Source organism: Bombus bifarius, unplaced genomic scaffold, assembly GCF_011952205.1.
Source record: "Bombus bifarius isolate JDL3187 unplaced genomic scaffold, Bbif_JDL3187 scf7180000010252, whole genome shotgun sequence".
NCBI classification, from domain to species: Eukaryota; Metazoa; Arthropoda; class Insecta; order Hymenoptera; family Apidae; genus Bombus; species Bombus bifarius.
The window spans coordinates 1,907,781-1,926,798 of record NW_022885576.1 but is presented as its reverse complement, the minus strand read 5'-3'; positions in this window follow the sequence as shown (position 1 = coordinate 1,926,798).

Sequence of the window (19,018 nt, the reverse complement as noted above, 5' to 3'; positions counted from 1 at the left end):
TGAAAGCATAGGGAAATAAAGAAATATGTCGTGTGATCGACAGATGAAACTCGAGGGATTTATGAAATTGGATTGCATGCAGAATGCAAAAGTATACAAAAGATAAAATCGAGATGAAAATTATGAGAGACCATACCGTCAATGTATCATCGAGAAAAAGTGAAATAGTATGCATTCCATACAATCCGGCCTTTTTTAATTCAATGTGTTCACTAGTTTTATAGTGAAAGTTAAAATATTCGCGATCACTTATATATAAGTAATAATAAATATAAGTAAATAATTTTTCTAGCTGCTCCGATTGAACAATTTTTGTTAACACATTTCCATCTTTTTACCATTACAATATATGATGTTTTTTGAATAAGAGTCTTTGAAGAATCTCTAATGTCACATTTTATTATATCACATCGGACGTGTCGTTTCAGCGTCAGTTTTGAACTAACACGCACAGAGAACATTATCAATTGCTATTCTATTATATATCTTTGTTTCAATTGTATCCCAATTAAAATACTAATACATCGTTTTAAAAATAAAATATTAACATTATAGGCGCACCAAAAGATAGAAGAAGTTTCACTTTAAAATAATTATAATATAATATAAATATATTAATATAATAATATAAAATAGTATAATATAAAATATAAACGAAATAATATAATAATATAGAACTAAAAGCACAAAATCTTTTCAGTCTAATGAGATAAGTACATTGATATTAATAAAAGTTAAAAAGTGACGGTAACAGGGGTCAAAGTTTCTTTGTTAAATTCTTTCCATCTCCGACAGCTCTTACTTCGTCAGCGTTAATTAAAATCTCAAGAATCGCCCGGTTACCTTTTCTCTTTTTTCCCTCGAGAAACACATCTATTTAGCGTCGTGTTCTCTTTAAAAGTTTCCAATTTCCAAGACTTGCTCAAAAAAAAAGTTGTCGCAAAAATCGCCGCTCGAACTCTCGTTTCGAACGGCGACAACGACCAACTGTCTCGATATCACCGGTTAAGACAAAATTTAATCAAGGCTCGTGCACACCAACGCAACGCTTCGACTTCAATTTGTTCGGGACAAGACTAGCTTCGACAATACCTTTGTCCGAGCGTTAAAAGATGGCAACGGAGCTTGTATAACATATAATTGATAATTAAATATAATTAAATAAAGGAAAATTGTTGGCCCTGACGAATTGAAACGGACAACGAAATCGATAATGTAAACTACTGGTAATTTTATAAAACATCCAAAATTTCTTGTAACGTTGGCGTTCAATTCTTTTACGAATTAATTTTGTTCTTTTTGCTCGTGTGATTACGTAGACATGTACGAGCAATTTTAATTCAATTAAATTGCGTTTTTGGCGGTAGTTCGTTAATGTGGATTCTACCAATGAATATAATATGATTTTAATCTACCATAAAAATAATATTCAGAAATTGTATTTTACTTTTACTTTGCTTTATTTTTCATATAAACAAAACTTTTATTCATATAATCAAAATTTTTATTTAAGCAATAAATCTAGTAACACTTAATTTCTGTATAAAATTCTGTTGCGTTAATATTATTAAATATACGTGGTTTCTACTACAGTTTATAATACAATTTTAATCTGCCATAATGATAATATTTGAAGAAATGTTGGTTTTTATCGCGATAACAAAATTTTACGTACACAATTTCAATTTTTATAGTACATGTAACACAAATATGCGTGAGTGTCTTCCTACGAGGATTCTAATGATTTTCACGTGACAAAATGAAACATAACAATTCGCAAAATTAAAAGTAGCTCAAGTGTACAGTCTCGTGAATATTTTATTGAAATCCTTCGAAACTGTAATGTATGTGACCTTTGCGTGTATCGACATCTGCGTGTCTCATACACAGGCTATTAAATTCAACACCGAACAATCTGGTATTTAGCTCGCGTTATATAAGGATTTCACGTGTTCGTTAAAAAAGAATTCTGGCAAAGCATTGTTTAACAACAATTACATGCAAATCCCGTTGCATAAGCGACTAATTACAATTTTTCATGAATGTACGAGTAGGAACAACTGAAACAATCAGTGGTTGCGAAAAAGAACGTTAGCATTGAAATTAACGTCTTAATTTGTAGCATTTTGTTGTGTATTATGGTTATTATTTTACACGATGTATGCGGCAAAAATCAAATAAAATTCGCATTACAGATATAAATGGAATATTTCATTTATGTGAAGATTATAATGGTAAAAATAATATTTAAAATATGAGATTGAACAGACAGTAAATGTGGTTGGTATAAATCACACCCCAGATGCGTTTATTTATTTTCATTTATTACCAGACATATATAAATATAGATATCGAAATTTCATTGAAAACGTATTTTTGACATCGACATTATAAAATATTTGTTTTATAACTATATAAAATATCAAAAGTGTAATATTATTATATTTATCGCCTAAAAAAATTTTCTACCTGGTTCCCATCTTTTTAATTATGCTCATAAAACAATAAATTTGCACAGATATCCACAATCTACTTATAAACACTCAACCTGTCAAATAAACTTGCATATTTACACCTTGTTATGTTACATAATTCATTATCATGCAATTATCTGCATTTCTTCCATAACCCATTACACTCAGAACATTTCAAAACTTCGTTCAACTTTTCTTTTCACCGGTTCCGGAATCAACTTCATTTCAACTCTTCTAGGGAACGAGCGGCTAAAAATAACTAGCGTAATTGCGTCAGTGTCAATCAAGTCGGCTATCGGCAACCAAAGCCACGCGATCGACTCGAAATCCCTCGAGTAAGCCAGCCAAGAAAGGAGAAAGATTCGCAGGAATATCCCCAAAGGCGAATTTATTCGCGAACACAAATTGTCGATGCTGTCGTTTCCCGACAACGCTGAGAATCTCCCAACGAATCCTAACGCTACATTGGGATTAATTTTCACCCATCTTCTATCAATTTTTCTCCGGCTTGGAAGAGGATCGTAACTCCTGATTTCTGGCCAGAATAGCCTTAATGCTCTGAACTGGATGTTTCACCGAGCATCAGCCATCTAGGATTGCGTTTTATCGCGATGATCTAAAATATATCGACCATACTTGCTTACGCTGTCAACGTTTTAGCGTCCCTCCTTTGGAAAATTATTTATTGTCAAGGTTCGCATTCTTCAGCCTCGTGTCGTTAGCCTTCTCCTAAAGAAAATCCCTAAATCGGTGATTTTAGTGATCGTAAACTTTTTTCAAGTTCTATTGACTAGACTAAGTGTTATTATGGAGTCTTGAAATAGCTCAATTGTTACGACTAGACTGTAAATGTTTATGCAACGTATATATTGTTTTGAATACAATCAAAGAAGTAAAACCTAAATAAAGATTTACTTCATATTCTAAATATTATAATGAATAGCTCGCTTCGGATATTTCGTATGTTTTTGTATATTATAAGCAGTCGATAGATTCTTGCATATTCAAATATCCTATAAATTTATAAATATCTGCACAAACGTCTTAAGAAGTAAAAACATTTAAAATAATATCAAGAACCATAAAAAGATCGGATTACCGTTTAGTAAAAAGCTTAAGACTAAAGTTAAAGCGCAGGACTGTAAGTTAATTTATATTTATAATTATTTATAAATATTTATAATAATGCGTTTACACCACATTTGCACAACACTTCGCTACTTACAATTAATGGGATCTTAATACGTTACTTCTCAATTACTTTGTAGAATACTATAAAACGCTTCCAATCTAACGATCTTCAAATTGATCTTCGTTTATTGGGTTCTGAATGAATGATCACGTGATTGGATCGATGAACTGAAAGAGACATTTATCGTAGACCTCTGTGGACCGGAAGAAGATTAAACGGTATTGCTAATACGCGTAGCACGCACCATGTGTTGAAAGATCATGGTGTATGAGATGGTGTATGTCGAAAAAGCTGAACGTAATCACGCGACGGGATATTGTGTAGGAGTGGTTGCGGTTTGGGGTGGAACGAAGGATGTGGAGAATAAACGTGAAAATGAGGGTGAATACGTAGTTGAGGACGAGATACATAGGTGGTTTGGGTGATTAGGGGATTACGTGTTTGATTGATAATTCGTTATTCTTCTTTGCGGTTGAAAGATAGATTTATGGTAAAACGTGGTGTTGAAATTAAATACGTAATTTTTTATAGTAATGTTTTTAATTTTAACAAGACAGAATGCGCCTGAATTAATTCCAGTCAATAGTCTACAATTGCTCACAAAAGTATTTGGACACTTGTCATTGTGTATGTTATATAAAATCTTATGAAATTCCATTAGCATAATGAAACACGACTGTCAGAATGGTATTAATAAAATTTGGAAACCAATCTGGAAATGTAAACAAAAATTAGCAGATATTTACTGCATACGTACATTCAGTAAAAAATTAGTATACAGTATGAATAACCATCTTAATCATACAATAGATGTTAAAGATAATTCCAATGAATATTTAGTTTCAGAGAAATTATAACAGAGTGACTTAATAACTTGAAAACTAAGGTAAATTTTACTTCATCAAATTTAAAGCATTACAATTTTTTGAAAATAAAATTTTTATATATGTACATTATACACCGTGTATCAAATGATCTTTATTTCAAATTACGAAACATTTGTTGCTTCACTGATATAATGATTCATGCAGATTGTTTTATAACTATTATACAGCACAAGGACACACACAATTGCAGGAGGGCATGAGGTATGGCCACAAGTTTAATGACGTGTGTAATTTAATTGCAGAGTTAACACGAAAAGTTAATCTGAATTCCTACGATTCTCAGGAATTTCGTGACTGCAGTCATGGTTCCATTTTCGGGCATTTCCTCCTTCGTAATTAACTCCTTTGTCTTTGCTCAAAGAGCTTCGCCACATTTAACACGTAAACATTATTTACTTTACAAGAATGTATATGTTGTATTTTGCTGTACTACAAAATATCGTAGATCGTTTGACTCAGATAAAATGTTATTCGATAAAGCTAGATATATTTTAAAAACATCACAGATTCGATACTTTATGACGTAGTATATTTAAAATAAAATTCAATTTTTTTTGTTTTCTACATTTTAACTCCCTTTTATATCTCTATTTTTTCGATTTCATTTTACTTGCTTTTCAGTGTTCTATTATATTTTATCCATATGCAATTATACTAGAATTAAGTTACTAAAGTTCTAGATTAAGGTAAAAAGGTGCAATTAATTTTAATTTGCCTTTTCACAAGCAAAAAAACCTGCTCATAGAAAGTTAAATTATCAAGTAAAAAATTATGTGGTAGCACAGAAATCGGGTTAAATTCTAACAATATTATATTTTTCATAATTATTATTTATCACGTTCATAAGGTTCTTTAAATTATTTGAATTAAAAAATGTGTTCCTGGCTTTTCTACTCTTTTATACTCGTTACTTCTTTCAATTAACAACATTTTAACATTAACAAGCTCCTCTTACTTGTTTTCACGTCCCTGCTCTTTTATCATCAAAATTCAGATAGCTTTTACGAATATTTTTTAACTGCACACCCGCCCGCGTTATTATTGTCTAAAAATGCTATAAAGCAATATGGTTGTCATTTTATTTCGTACTATAAATTTTCTTTTCCGCATTATACTTGCGCGTGTCAAATACAATTTTATCAAAGAATTAAATTGGAATTTACGATTAGTTTGTCGTATCATACATGCTCCTGATTTTACTTCCATAACTAAACAGATTTACACGCATAGGAAGTATTAACAAGTCAAGAGTCCAAAATTACAATTACCATTAATCAGCTCGTAGCACGTAAAACGTTCCAAAATCAACTCAGAAACTGGTACCAACACAGCGGCCACACAACTCTCCTAATTCCCGACCTAGTTCACACAGAAATTCTTGTTGCAACCAACCCACCACCACCTCACATCGCTAATTACTTTAGACCGAAGGCCCACTAAGAAATTCATCAGCCGTTCCTAAAAATAATAGCCGTACACGAATCTTTTTACCGCGACACCCTCTGACCCTTGACCTGTCACGCGAAAATGAAGAAACGTCGCAAGAATAACTTGTCGACCTTGGCAAATTCGTTTCTACCGCCTCTTCCGTCGAGAGACGTATTCCTCTGGTTTCGTGGTACCTTCGAAAGCTCACGATAGCTCGGCAAAGTTATTAATAGTGAAACGGGAACGTCGCTACGACGAAGATGGATAACAATAAGGAAAAAGACAAGAACAGGTTTGAAGGGTAAGAAGGAAGAAATTCGGGCGGAGGATAGACGAAGGGAAAAAGCGAAGGAATAGCTAATGGAGATGCTCGAGAGTGGCGTCGAGTTAATAGCGAGTGCGGTGGAGCGAACCGAAGGCCGACCTGGAAGGGGTTGAAATATTAAATTAAACGAGCCACGTTGGCTCGACTTCGCTACCTTCTATTCTACGTCGAGCTCGCGATTCGTCGCCGGATACTATACGAGACCAGGCCCGGGTGGAAACACGGTCCGAGGGACCGTTTTTTTCATCGTCAAGATTAATGCTTCCTTTGACGATTCAACGTGCCACGCGCGTTACCAAACACGTGCGGAGGTTGGCGATCGCGAGCCTTGCCGTTTGGAACGGGTTCAAGGTCGAATTTACCACCCGTTGTTGGCTTCCGAAAGAAAACACCGTTTCGGGAATTTGCAGTAGCGTTTCCGAGAGGATGCATGGATCGCATTGTCCACGGAATCTGTATCTGATTCTCCGAATGAAAAATGCGATACGTGTCTGTGTTGTTCGGAAGGCACGCTCAGATTTATGGATACAGGTCGAAGGGAGGGTGACTCCGAAACCAGAACGAGGCGAAAGGGACTGCATCGTGATTTGACTGCCTCGTTTGTCTGCTTTTTCGTGCTGTTGGCTTGCGCTCGATGAAAAGACAGTTCGAATAGAGCGGGAGATTTATCTATGAGGTAAAGTTTTCTTCGATTGAACAGTATAATTTACAGTAGTTGTTTTCATATCAAGTACAGTAGAACGCCCCTTGTCCGCATACCCATTATTCGAATAGCCTAATATCCGAACATTCGCAGCAACGAATGCTCTTTTCCGTTTCAAATATGTACATATTTTATTAGTGTTTATATAAGATGTATTTATTCCTTTATTCGATCGAGTGAATTCTGATGATTAGAATCTAGTATGAAACTAATGACATTTTATGAAAACAAAATACGACATAATTAGAAAACTCGGAAGTGTAAGTACAACGAAATTAGTAAAAATACGTGGTGTTGGAAAAGCCACAATCATAGACATTAAGAAGCAAAAACATGATACGGAGAATTATCTAAAGCAGACAGGACCCTCTGCTGCTGACAACGGTGGAAAAGCCTTAAATATACTAATGTAATAAAATGATTTCGTTGCGATAAAGACGATAATAATTACGATTGTACACAAATGGAAACAACAAACGAGAGTGGTAATGAACAGGTGCCTTCTCATGCCGAACGTTAGAATTTAATCTTAAAGTTAAGATAAATAATCTGTGGAAGACACAATGTTTATGTTGAAATAATATTTGGTAATATTTATTAAACAGAATTACAAAACCAAATGTATTTAAAATATAAGTGAGTGATATGGTATAATTAACAAAGTGTGCAGGTAAAGAATTTATGGATTGTTGACAGTTGGCCAGTTACTCTCAGACTGACTGTACGTAGTGACCCATGGTCCCTTAAAAGATTTTGAACCCCACTCTCTATACAGTAGTGAGTATGACATGTGTAAGTGTCCTATTCAAATGCCTGTATAGGTATCTGTATAAGATTATTTGTATCTGTGTGTGTAATATCGTTGTAGTCCAACACCGAAACATTCGTGGCATTCGAAAAAGGCTTCGATGGTTCGAAGTAGGAAAAAAATGTAACTCTATGTAGTTATTTGTGTTGAAAGATTTATGTAGCTTAGCAGTCAAAAAGATACGAAGTCCATAAATATTTAAAGAATTGTGATTGTTCAATTATCCGAAAAGTTGTGTCTCCACATTAGGTCGGATAAGCTCTATTGTATTAGATGTATAAGTATTATATGTAGTAGTGTCATAAATCATAGATTCTGGATTTGATAGAGAAAGCTCTACGTAGCAAGTAAATTAACTCCCAGTTGGATTATATATCATTGGATAATATGTTTTTTTTTTAATTTTACAGTAATTTTAATTTATAACCTGAGTTTTATTTGATAATTATGCACTATCGATTTCTTGCATAAACTATGGACTATATGCTGAAATTAGATGCCTTGAAATTCAGTAATCTTCGAAATTATATCGTTTTGACCTTATGAGTTGATATATTTATTATATTTTTGATATACACCTAGAATCCTATTGAAATATCTAATATTTTCCAACAAAGTTGCATAATTGTTCAGCTCTGGTTTTACAATCCAATTCGTAAAAATACAAATACATAACTTCATCCTAAAAACTAAATTTATGATATAATTATATATATAACTTCCTTTTCCTTTAAGAGCTTTTATTATCTATAAATGAAATTACCTATATCGTTTATAAAAATTGTATGTTAACAGCAAGCTTCTAGTTACATTTAACAATATTAAACTTCTACCTCCTTCCAAGTTGCTTCGAGTATACGGTTAATACAACTTAAATATACAAAGTTTTCATAAACTTGGAATTAAATGTTGAAGATTACCAGGAAGAAACTTTAACTTCCAAGATTATATGGAAGAGAATAGCTTCGTCGAAAATCTTGAAATAATAAAACTAAGAATGTGGCAAAAAAATAAAAGGGAAAGCATCCGATCAATTAAAGACCAAAATGAAATTACTTTTCTTCTCTTCGAAGATGAAATAAGAAAATGTCATTACTTGTAACTTAATGGTTTCACGCAACAAAATAGCGTAACAGTGTGAGAAAGAAAAATCGACCTGATAGAACATATTTGACAGGGCAGAATAAAATATAACAAGACATCAAACATAAAACGATAGGAAGAAATTGCGGAAAGGAAAGAAAGAAGATTTTTAGAAGTTTATTCTATTGATACGATATCTTATAAGGGCATATTGTATACATTCATATCATATGAAGAGTTGTATATCTATAAAAATAACTGTTACGCCGGGCCTCTCTGCCTGGCCCAGGTCACACACCGCGGGCCAGACGGACACCAGATGTCCGCTTTTCCGTACGGCGTACCCTCAATATCCTTAAGCACCCGTCATAAACCCGAGTCACTTGCCTGCTAAGGTCCTTCAAAACAAACAAACATCTGTGTCCGAAGAATTTCTAAAGACTATTGTCTACCACGGCGGGACAAGGGAAAGTTAGTTTTCTCACGTGCGCTGCAACTTTCCTCCCACTAACCACTTTCTCTCGAGGGCGGTTAAGACCCTTCGGTTAACCAATTAACAGCGAAACCTGTTTCCCTCACTCTCTTAACTAACATCGGCACCAACAAATCCGATGGTCCCGTGCGCTAGACACACCCATCCTTAGCTTTCCTCCGACACAGCATCGTCACTCAACTTCACTTCTTCTACATCGTTGGAAAAGTCAACTACTAAGTATACGCTAATGCCCAGCGGAGCAGTCTAAGCATAACGCGAGAGTCGGTCTCGGTATTGTCGAGCATACATTTCCTCTCCTAAATATCTCATAGTGCTACGTCCACTAATACATTGAATCCACTTATAAGAGCCCTGCTCTAACGCACATATCTATCTTAGCTTCGTGCGACAAGTTGTTAATTATTTATTTCTCTACGTCAGTGGAATCTAAGTGTTGGAAGCATATAATTTATAACTCTGTGAATCACAGGGTTATACAACCTCAATCACCCCTATTATCTCAACGGAAATCGGGGGATCGATCAATTCGTGGTGTCGATTGTTATAATCGTAACGGGGATTTACGACCCCCGTTGACGTCTCTCCTTGCGATTACGTCTCCCCGCGATTGGTCGAAGAAACAATAACCATAAACAATTGTAAATTTGTTTTGACTATTCCGATAGTTCCAGGGTTAATTGTTTTTATAGAAAAATTGGAGCAACAATCGAGCCTTCTCTTCTCAAAAAGTTAGTTAAAAAAAAGAGGAGACTCGCTGTTTGCCAGGATTAAAAAATACCATGAGGCACAAAGTTAGCGTGATTCTTTCCCCTAAACTGATTTTGCCGGCCGCTATAGGGAAATATCTGATTTAGACGCCACCCCCTATACTAGATAAACTACGTTAATGTGGGAGTCTTTTGTAAAGGCAACACGCCACTTCCTTATCTGATCAACACTCGTGGAAATAAATTCACCCGGTATGTGTGTATAGCTGTATCAATGAGTGTAATCGGTCATCGTTAATAAGCAACCCCTATCGTAGATCTTAATTTGTCTGGGATTTTAACGAAGAATTATAAGCCAGCTTGAAGAAGGAATTCCTGTTTTCCATAAACTTTTAGAAGACGTACGGGAAATTTAATTTGTATGAAAATTATCATCGAGTGAAAAAATTCATAAAAATTTCTAAATGAAAATTATGAAGCTTGTGAAATAATAATTAACTAGGGTTTTAATTAACGCTCAATATTCTATTACAGTATGTTATGATTTTAAGTTATTAACCAACTGAACCAAAAATGTGTTTATCGTCGATAAAATTAATTCTAACTTTGCTGCGTTGTGTTTCCTTTATAAAACGAAATTGAAAAAAAATATATAGCTATCGTTGATGATTGACAAAAGAGTTCTACATAGCCCAAATATATTTACAAAAGTCGAAAGTATTCGGTCCTAAGATGATTATAACAGAGAATTGTCTTGATCGAGTTCGTAATTCATATTTCTTCTTCTCCTTGTTTTTTTAATTATAGACTACGATTGTCCAGAATTCTTTCTTTCGGGATGTTCGAAAACATCTCAACACGAAATCGCTGGCCTTAGAACGCGCAAAGATGTAATTGCAGCTGATAAATTGAATTCCTTATCGCCTGAGCGGATAAAAAGCTGATAAAGGATTATTGCTCCTGGAATATTTATAGTGCTTTACTTTCTTATATGCCTATTGTTCTGCCTTTATTTTTAGCCTTTTTCACTCCTGTTCGATATTAATCTCGTTTCTTCGACTGATCTCCATTAAAGCGAATTGATAGGTCGAAATCGCATAAATGGTTGACTTGTTCTACTTACAGTTCGTTGTTCTCTCAAAAACATCGTCTTTTAAATTTAAAGAAATAACGAGAGTAGAATAAAATAAAATATTTAATACTATTAAAAAATGTAATAGATGTTTATGAAGGGTATTTTCAACAAAAATATCGTTTAGCAAAATACCATCTGTTGAAGGGTCTTTCATTCAATTATCTGTGAATAATGTTAGCATTCTGTAGTACATGCCACTTAGCTTTTTTCTACTTTTCTGAAGATTTTATTTGATATAAATTTTTTAGAAATTCCTGTCAATGTTGTTCTGATACAAAAATAGTACATTAAAGGTCTCGTTAGTAGTTGACCTGTTCTACTTGAAAAACACTCCTCATGCCAAAAATATAAAAATCCAACTTTATGGTAACACGAAAAACGATATAACGAAACATATTTATATCGTGTACTCTCGTTAAACACTAACTAAATAACGCAAAAAAAGAAATTTAAGCTATTACAAGTGTTTCACAAACTCGGCTTTTTCCACGTTTTTTCCACGTGACTTTTTATTGAATATCATGCATTATAAATTTTAATTTCATTTTGTAAGCAATACACAACTATAACTTCGTATCCTTTACCATAAACTGTGCAAACGTTTGCAATTAAAATTAATCTTTAATTTTCGTTGCAACAATATTAGAACATTCCCTATGATTTTGTCATTCGTAATTTATTTTGCAATCCGTTAAAAATTAATTCAAGCGTTTAATTCTTAAAAGAAACACAGCTTTCAATTCAACAATCCAAACAATCTCCAATCACATCAACGAAAAGAAGTAAATTTCGATTTTTATTCGCTTAATAACTATTTCTTTCTAACCCAATAAAGCTATAACTAAATGACTGTAATAAATATACACACGATATACAAATAAGCTAAACCCAGCAATCACTTTTACACATATATCCTCTTTAATACAATATCCCCAAAATGAACTTATCTCAACCAAAACATAATAATCCAACTTCTCCCCTAATTCTTTCCCATATATACTCCAATACTTTTTCAACCAATTATATCTCTCTTCAAATCCTTCCTTCAGGTTAGTCAAGGCAATTCAACAGAAGTCGTTCGTACTCGATTCATCATATATCGCTCGCCACAAATCTTCTCGCAAGTGGACACGCGGAAAATCCCTGCAAATCGCATTTATTCTCTCGATAGAAAGTATCAGTCAGCATCTCACGTAGAAATCGCAAAATATTACGATTCGTCGAGGTGGCTTAAAGCAAAAAAAAAAAAGAGAGAAGGCAGAAATCTCTGTAACCTTATATCCCTTGACATGACGGGGGTCGTGATAAATAGTGGAATTTCGAAAGCTACCAGACACTCGCCACTCGCGCGACCTTCCGAGGCGTTGAAAGCTTCTTTCTAACAATACATATTACATATGTATCTTGTGTCAAAATGGATTGTCATCGAGGATGAGACAAACTTAATATACACTGTTACATAACCATAAGCATAGTACTTGATTACATCTATTGGAAAACTCTAATAAATTTTATTTCATTCAGTATTTTTACAACACATACACGTATGACGCAAGTAAAGTAACAAATTTATAATAAAATAATTAGAAAACAAAAACAGTGAAAAGCATTCAATTTGTATTAAATATCGATATGTATTCTAATATTTTTATGATCGGCAGTGTATATTTAAAACTATTTTAACTTAATTTGTATCGAAAATAAATGCATTTTGTAATCATTACGATATTTTTAGAAATCATTGCCTCATATTTTATACCACCTTTTCTCATAAAACGTCGATCGCCAAACGATTATTGAAGTCAAAATAAAATAGTTTTCTCTACTTTCGATAGCTCATGATCTAGGAAATGAAATTCATTAAAAGTTTATGATTATAAATTAATCATTTGTTTAGTTTTCGATCCATTAAAAATTAATTCAAAAGTTTAATTCTGAAACTCTAAAATTGTTAAAAACTTTAACTCTGCTATATCTCAACACATAAATATGTATAACTTAATCTTCATAGACACTTTATCTGCTAACTCTTTAACTTCTAACTTTTAAATACGACTTACTCGATGTGAAGACAAAATCACTTACATCTCCTTTGATTCTCGTATCACGCTTTTCACGCTTTGTGCGAAACCTAGAAGCGCCCCAATACCTATGAACGAAAGTGAACTTGTGTAGGACGCGATTCTGACTTGGCCTCAGAAGAACAATACATTGTTGAAACACACCAATGGCCGCTGGAGTCCTGTATCGTTCGCGGAGTTCCATATTTTCGTATATTTCACATCGTTGCGAAAGGATCGTTATCTGACCGGGGTATTTTGTTCCCCAGCGCTATTTGCCGCAGTGGTTCGCGTAACTCAAAACTTCCTCCCTCGCTGCTTCTTTCGCTAATAAAAAGATTATTTATAGAACGGACTGCAGTTTATAGTGCTTTCACGACGGCACTTGAGATTCCTCCCTAAAACGTTAGGGAAGAGTTATTACGTAAGCGAACCACGCTGAAGAAAGCACCGTTTCCTTAGATTGGGCGTTGTCGCGGTAAGGATTACACATTTTAAGTATGCTTTAATATAAACAGCAGGAATTTTGTAAAGTAAACTCATGTTCAATGAAGAAAATAAAAAATACTGCTCTAAATATGAATTCGTGTAATAACAAGACTGTCATAGAATAGAATGTTTCAGCTAATCTGTTAACAAATTATGAAACTTATACGTCCAAAAGAAAGGATTTTCAAATAAGGTATTACACTTGCTTCAAAACAGCAATTTATATGTCGGAGCGGACATTAGAATTAGGGTTAGGGGCGTGAAACGAATCTTCGTTTGGGTTACACGTTGTCGTTGTGCAATAGAGAAGACATCGGCTAGTGCAAATACGATTGTTATAGAGCCGGACAAGTAACCGTGGTAGTTAGGCACTCGAGAAACTAATGACAATGATCCTAGGTTCAATAACGAATCCGCGGTTGACGGGATGATAGATGAACGTACTCACAAAATCTAAGTCGTATGCGTGATATTCACTGGTCGTAAAGGGTTACTCCTCTCATCATTGAGATCGCGAACGAGAATGCCTTTCCTGTCCCGATGATGCCACAGAGGAAAACTATAATGGGGTGTGTCTAAGGACACGAGATCATCGGATTCGTCGAGAAAAGCCTTCGTTCAGAAAGTAAGGGAAATTGGCGTTGCTGCTAATTGGTCAATCTCCATATCGGTGGTTAGAAAAGGATGTTAGCCGCCCTCGAGGGAAAGTTGCTAGTGGGAGACGCCACTAGTTGAAAAATATGTCTCCCCTATCTTCCCGTAGTTGGGACAAAGACTGTTTGTCTGTTTGAAGGACTTTAGTTAACTAAACCTTAAGATTTATAACGGGCTCTCGGGCTAGCCGAACATGTCCTGCGGAGACGCATCGACATCTGGCAATCATCTTACTCGAAGAATAGGGTCTGCACGTGGCGAGCCACGGGACAGAAACCGTTGGAATGTTTATTGTCTCGTGTCGCCCCGAATATTTCTTTTAAGGAGAGCTATAGAATTACTCCATACCTTGTTAGGCAAAACGTTCATCCCGTGACCGCGGCTACGTTCGGCGACTGACTGTCGCCTCGAGCCCAAGCTCATTATCACGACTCTCGAACAATTACAATCGGGTTGAATAACTACAATTGTTCAATTACAGCTATAGTAGACTCTAGGTTACAATGTTGCGGGATTATCCAAAATTCCAAAGGCTCCGCTGTTCTTTCATCTCCGACACGGCCTTCCTGACTATGACACGTCCTCGTGTGTAACTAAAATATCGTGTTTTCTTTCATTAGATTCAACTGACATTATTTACGATTTAACTAAATGTCCAAGCAAGTCAAGGGTCCAGTGCAATAACAAAATTTCGTTCGGAGGCTTGACAACACAAAACTAAAAGAGAACAAGAATTTGTAGCGTTATAATTTGTATTCAAAGTGCTAGTTGCGTTCTGTGAGTCGCCAGACTGTAATGACACGACAGATCATGTTCGATTTCGTACACTGATGAATCTCAGTTGGTTGGATCATATTGCTACGTTGGGTGTATCACTATGGGTATATTGCAGATGTATGAAACATCACAGTGGATATATTGCAGACACGCAAAACGTCACTGTGGGTATATTACAGATGTATGAGACATCACAGTGGATATATTGCAGATACGCAAAACGTCACTGTGGGTATATTACAGATACATGAAACATCACAGTGGATATATTGCAAATACGCAAACGTCACTGTGGGTATATCACAGATGTATGAGACATCACAGTGGATATATTGCAGATACGCAAACGTCACTGTGGGTATATTACAGATGTATGAGACATCACAGTGGATATATTGCAGACACGCAAAACGTCACTGTGGGTATATTACAGATGTGTGAGACATCACAGTGGATATATTGCAGATACGCAAAACGTCACTGTGGGTATATTACAGATACATGAAACATCACAGTGGATATATTGCAAATACGCAAACGTCACTGTGGGTATATCACAGATGTATGAGACATCACAGTGGATATATTGCAGATACGCAAACGTCACTGTGGGTATATTACAGATGTATGAGACATCACAGTGGATATATTGCAGACACGCAAAACGTCACTGTGGGTATATCACAGATGTATGAGACATCACAGTGGATATATTGCAGATACGCAAAACGTCACTGTGGGTATATTACAGATATATGAGACATCACAGTGGATATATTGCAGATACGCAAAACGTCACTGTGGGTATATTACAGATATATGAGACATCACAGTGGATATATTGCAGATACGCAAAACGTCACTGTGGGTATATTACAGATGTGTGAGACATCACAGTGGATATATTGCAGATACGCAAAACGTCACTGTGGGTATATTACAGATGTGTGAGACATCACAGTGGATATATTGCAGATACGCAAAACGTCACTGTGGGTATACACTACGACCACAACGTGGTGTTAATGATCCTCTGAGGTCAGTGCACTTGCATCGTTATTATCACCATCGTTGTCATCACCACAGACGTCCATCTCAGCAGGGGCGCAACTTTCTAGCATCTTTCTCAGTCTGTCATGTCTGTCCTTATATGATTGTTTGCCGTCTAAGGTTTTTAAAGTATATCTACCTCCTTCCAAAATCTTTGCTATCTCGAATGGACTTCTGAATTTCGGATCTAACTTCGTCTAGTTTCTTTCCTCGTTTTTGCATAATACAAAATCACCAAGGTTAAACCTAACTACCTTAGTCTTAGTTTTGTCAACTCCACCTTTATCGTACCTAGCACTAATTTCTATATCCTCTATTGCCCGCTGTCTTACATCAGAGATATCTACTTCTTTTTCTTCGATATTATCGGGTATCAATGAGTCGTAAGGTCTTTGCTGTTCCACCAATTAATAGTTCCAATGGGCTCGATTTAGTCACGCGGTTGGTGGTGCAATTTAAAGCCAGCCGTATTTTTGCCAACCGCGTTTAGCCACGATCGCCCGGTCGTTTCTATGATCGTGAACATAATTTTCAACGTACCGTAATACGCTCTACCTGACCGTTGGCCCTACTCGCACCGGTTGAGATTAAGTGGAGTTTTAGTGTTCACCTTGCCAGAAATCTTGGAATTCTTTACCCGTTAGGACACCTCTCTTGGTCCGCTATTATCCGGCAAGGACTGCCGAATAAAAATATAGTACTTAAGTGCTTTACCGGTACTAAGGAAATCTACTTTGCGAGTATGATGCAGATATGCGAATTTAGTGAAGACGTCGACCAAAACAATGACATACTCTTTCGAACCACTTTTACCGCTTAGTTTGCCCGTTATGTCCACGTGAACTGTATGCCAAGGTATGCTGGTCTTAGGTATAGGATGTAATTCAGCTTGTATTTTACCTGAACTGGCCTTTGAAACTTGACAAGCGTGACAGTTCTCTACGAATTGGCGAACATACTCCGCCATTCCTTCGAACCAGTAACACTCGCACGGTTTCTCAAGCGTTTTATCCCAACCTAAGTGCATAATTGACTGTTGCACATGGTTAATAACAGATCATCTAAAACCTCTGGGGACAATGGACAAGCAGAGAGTCCTGCCTTTTCTCTGTATTTTACGATGAAGGGTACCGGACCGTAACTCATACGTATTCGCGACGTCTTCCGCGAGCTCTTCGTTCTGTAATTTATTGACGATCCCAGAAATTTGGGAGTCGCGACGTTATTCCACTAATAGCTAGTCTTCGGAGATTTCGGTCAGATTGATTTCCTTCTCTATGACTTCGTTGATCGTAAGGTGATCCAAGTCTACGGGATTTCGCGAGACAAAATTTACGTGGGCCATTCGTTTACCTTCCCGGTACAGAATGTCAAAAGTAAAAGTTTGTAAGTAAGCCCACCACCTGTAAACCCTGTCATTTAAATTTACCTTACTACTGGAAGCCTTCAAAGGATTACAATCGGAGACGACAAGAAATTCTCGTCCGTGGAGATAATGACGGAAGTGCTTGACGGCGTTTACAACTGCTAGCGTTTCTAATTCGTAGGAATGATACCTAGATTCTGCAGGGCTAGTTCTTTTGCTGTAATATTCCACTACTTGATTTTTACCTTCAACCCTGTGCATTAAAATGACCTCCTATCCATCCGAACTAGCGTCGATACGAAGTTCTATCGGGTAGTTCGGGTCAAATACCATTAACACCGGCGCGTCGGTCAGGGCGGAAATTACCTTTTGCCTTATTTTTCCATGCCTATCTGTCCAAGTCATGTTTTTATTATCGGAAGTAAGCGCATACAAGGGTTTCATTACCCGTGAAAATTTAGGGACGAATTTTCGGAAATAAAGGGCTAAACCTATGAACTGCCTGAGCTGTGTGACGGTCGTTGACGCAGGTAAAGAACTCAAGGCGTGCATTTTACCCGGATTGGGACGAACTTCTCCGACGTAAATTACATATTCCAAATAGAGTACCGATGCCTTTAGAAAAGAACATTTTGAAAAGTTAAAGGAGAATCCGGCTTTTACAAGGGTGTCTAGTACGGTGTGCAATACTTTTAGAGCTTGATCTATCGAGTCGGCAATAATTAGGACATCATCCAAATAGACGACAACGTACGAATGGCACGTTGGCTGTTATACGTGTTTTCAAAGGAATCTCAAGAATGATCTCTCGTTTCGTTTGTTCGCAACATCGAAATCAGCAGCCGCTGCTGAATACAATGAAGGAAAGTGTAGTACAGATCACTCTGACCAAATGATTTCTTATGTCACCACAATTAAAAAGGGTCAAATGCTACGGAAGACTTGGCACGCGACTACTCCTGAGGATTTCCGTAGTAAACGTTTTGATGGTTTACAAAATTGTAGCAAAGAAGAACATAAATATTAGAATATTTAGACAAGTATGAGCTGCACAATTATTAGGGTTGTCCGAAAGTATAAGAATCCCCATTTTCGACGGGGTCAGCCTAGTATCGCCGTCCCGAAAATGACTTCCGGAAGAAACATTAAACGCGCACGCACTTATGTTATGCAAATAAAGGACATCGAATGGATCGAACAAAGGCACAAAAGAATTCGAAGAAAACAACAACTTATTATCCAAATTGTTTATCGAGGGTAATCAATGCTGTATACTTCCTAGAATTAGGATGAATAGGGATTTGGAGAAACCCGCCGGCCATGTCCAGAATAATAAAATATCTCGCTTTTGCAATCTCGCGACTTGATCCGCAATGAGGGGTAA